Source organism: Triticum dicoccoides, chromosome 1B, assembly GCF_002162155.2.
Source record: "Triticum dicoccoides isolate Atlit2015 ecotype Zavitan chromosome 1B, WEW_v2.0, whole genome shotgun sequence".
NCBI lineage: Eukaryota > Viridiplantae > Streptophyta > Magnoliopsida > Poales > Poaceae > Triticum > Triticum dicoccoides.
Genome location: NC_041381.1, coordinates 579,645,737 through 579,648,934, shown reverse-complemented (window position 1 = coordinate 579,648,934; position 3,198 = coordinate 579,645,737). Strand labels below are relative to the sequence as shown.

The following is a 3,198-nucleotide window of genomic DNA, read 5'->3' as shown; positions in this document are numbered from 1 at the left end:
TTGTAATACTCGTACCCTTGTACCATATCATTTGTAATAGAGAGCAGGTTTGTTCTATGCCAAGCAGTGCCGTATTTCAGAAGACTTGATCTCTGGGCTGGAAAGGGTGTTCCGGTCTCTCTGAGCCGGGGTGCCATAGCCTCCCACGGATTGATAAATTTTAGGCCATCCACTTGTGGGAAAATTGCTATTGTCCTACAGAACTCTGCGCTTGGAGGCTCAACACGAGTCTACAAGAATAAGTTTTGTAGTAGACATCACCGCCGCGTCTACCAGGAGTCCCCTCTGCCCACACCGCGTCAAGGAGGAGTTGCTACGCAGTATGCTGGTCTGGTTCGACCGGTCGTCGTCACTGTCATCCCGCCACTGGCACAGGAAGGAGAGGACATCGACATCACCGCCTCATCTGTGCCCAGTCACCATGAAGGAGCCCTCCTTGGTGCCTCGAATGCGCACGAGCGCCTCCTACATTACCTAGGATGCGGCCCTACGTCGGGCGTCGTTAGGACTGGGTCCTCACGCTAATAGAGGCCTGGGCCCTTGACCGGTTCAGGACCACCGCGAAGATGCTCGCGCGGCACGGGCGTTGCCTTAGCGACCAGGTCATCCGGAGCGGATGCTCTTACACCAGTACACAGTTGTTTTTGCAGCTAGTTAATGGTCATAAATGGCCATTTAATGAGTAAATATATTTTCTTTTCTGCTGCGCAATGCGTATCACCGACCAACATTCGCTGAGTAACACGTCGCCCCAGACCGGGTCCTCGTGGACCCGCACTCACGGAGGCCTGGGACCTCTACCGATCAAGGACCACCGCAAAGACGTCCGTCACGGGCGTAGCCTCAACAACCAGCTCATGAAGATCGGCATTGGAGATGCTCTTACACCACATCCACAGTTGATTTTGCAGCTAGGCATGGGACATATATACATGGGCATTTATTTACAACATGATTCTTATTCTGGGTGATATATTTTCTCTTGTTTCCCATATGTAAAGTTTTAGTTTCATATATATGATATGTTTCTTGCCTAAATATCATATCCATGTGAAAGATCATGAGAAGATGGAATGGCTACACGATAGGAGCGGAGCGGGGTCCGAAGAGCTCACCGTTCGGGCCCACTTGGCAGCACCAGATGCGTCTGAACCGAGGACTAGTCGTTTGTTACGCCAGACCCCACCTGTCTGTTTCTTGTTTGGCTGGCGAGTGAGACAGACGCCAGTAGATCAGCATCTCGGCGAGATACGCACACACGCGAGGCCACGCGGTGTCTCCTCGCCGCCGCTCGCTATAAAAGGAGCGCATCTCCCGCCTCAGCTCGCACCACGCCACCCGCACCCCAGCAGACCCATAAGCGCTCTCCATCGCCATCTTCCCCTCTCCTCCCTCATGGCGCCCACGCCCAACCTCCTCTTCGGCGCCGGCCCGGAGAACACGTCGGGCCATGCCGTCGTGCCGGACCTCTCCGACGCGCTCGCGCAGGCGCGGCTGCGCCGGCAGGCGGCGTCCGGGCCGGGGAGGCAGCGGGCGGCCTCCCGCGGGGGCGGCGGCGGGGCGCCGCCCAGGAAGACCCCGCAGCGCGGCCTCGGTGTGGCGGCTCTCGAGCGCCTGCGCTGCGGCGGCGAGGCGCCGCCCAGGAAGACCCTGCATCGCGGCCTCAGCACGGCGGAGCTCGAGCGCCTGCGCTGCGGCGTCGTCGACCCGCTGCACGACCTCAACACCGCCGTCAACCTGCAGGCGCAAGGCAACTCCGTCATCGTGCAGCAGGTAGTCCGTCCGTCCAGTCCACTGCAAATATTCATTTTGTTGTGCCAATTAATTAACCAATCTTGTCTTCTTTCCTGCGCGCCCGTATTGATCTTCTCGATCTCACCTACAAACACAAAGACGATGATGTGCTTGGCAGATAGAGGAACACGGGCCCCTGCTGCCGCCAACGCCACCAACGCGTCATACTACTCAATCCACTATGCCGCCGCCGCCATCACCATGACCGCCGTTCGTAAGGTACGTGCATTGGTTAGAGGCGTTTGCAAAGCTCGGCATCATTCATCTAGATTTGGCAGAACTAACTGATGAGTGATGACTATGTTGCAACAACGGATCTATATGCAGGAGACGGCCGGAGAAGGGTTCTCGGTGTCACCGGAGGGGAGGAAGGAGGTGCGGGAGATCGAGTTCTTCCCGACGAGGATCAGCAGCCACGAAGGCGGTTCCGACGAGTCCGAGCTGCGCAGGGCGTCGCCCTTGTCCTCCTCGCCGCCCGGCGGTGTCGGTGGCTCCCTGGACCTGTCCCTCAAACTCTAGCTAGGGTTTCGACTTCCGATCAGTATCCGGTCGTAGATCCATGAACGAGTTGTTGGATTGTTTTTGATTAATGCTTGTCATTTCTGGAGCTAATTACAGTTTGCCAGCCATGCATGTATCGGATGAGAACGAGATGAATGCCTCCATTGCCGTTATAAGTAGAGTAATTAATTTCGTAATCTGTGAGATGATAGAGGAGGATTCGTATCATGTCAAACGCCAGCCGATTAATGTTTCCAATGTTTATGCATGCATGCTACTCCTACTGCATCCGTGTTTCTTTCCTTCTGGAATTTTGTAATTAGCGTGTGCAATGGCAGCAATGCCTGATCCGGCTTGCCTGCTCTCTTTCCATGCTCCCATCCGTGCTCCCACTTCATCCTACGGCTGACTTTTTTTTCTTTTTCCTTTCTAATCTAATCATCTCCCTCCTGATTTTAAGGGGATTGGCCGGGCTCTATTTTGTTCCGATCAAATTAAGTTACGTATGCGGGAACACGGATGGGATCACGCGAGAGGAGCAGGCAAGTCTCGTCCGCTGCATATGACCTCACCCACGCAAGTCCTTGAAGGTGATTAACTTTGATGAGGAGGAGTGTGTGTGTGAATTTACAGCGAGATTAATTGCCTCGTCGATCCGGGACAGCAGCATCATTTTTGTCATTTCTGAAATCAAGGAATGAAATGCGCTGCATGCAATGTTTAAAACGATTGACTAATAAGTGCCAGCATACCACTGTCCACTGCTGCTCTGTCCACTCCAAGCAAGTGAACAGCACGGATACGTACAGTACAGTGCGGGATAAGTGAGAGTGCATATACACTACACACTACACGCATACATACATACAATAAGAGCAACTCCAATGGGGCGACCCAAACGGA

General features: G+C 54.2%; 1 long non-coding RNA gene across 1 annotated transcript; it reads left to right on the top strand.

The window, feature by feature from the left end:
* The first annotated feature begins 1,900 nt into the window (after window positions 1-1,900).
* LOC119309188 lies at window positions 1,901-2,535 on the top strand. Its single transcript, XR_005150382.1, has 2 exons — window positions 1,901-2,013; window positions 2,122-2,535. It is a non-coding gene; the product is annotated as an uncharacterized LOC119309188 (long non-coding RNA).
* The last annotated feature ends 663 nt before the right edge of the window (window positions 2,536-3,198 follow it).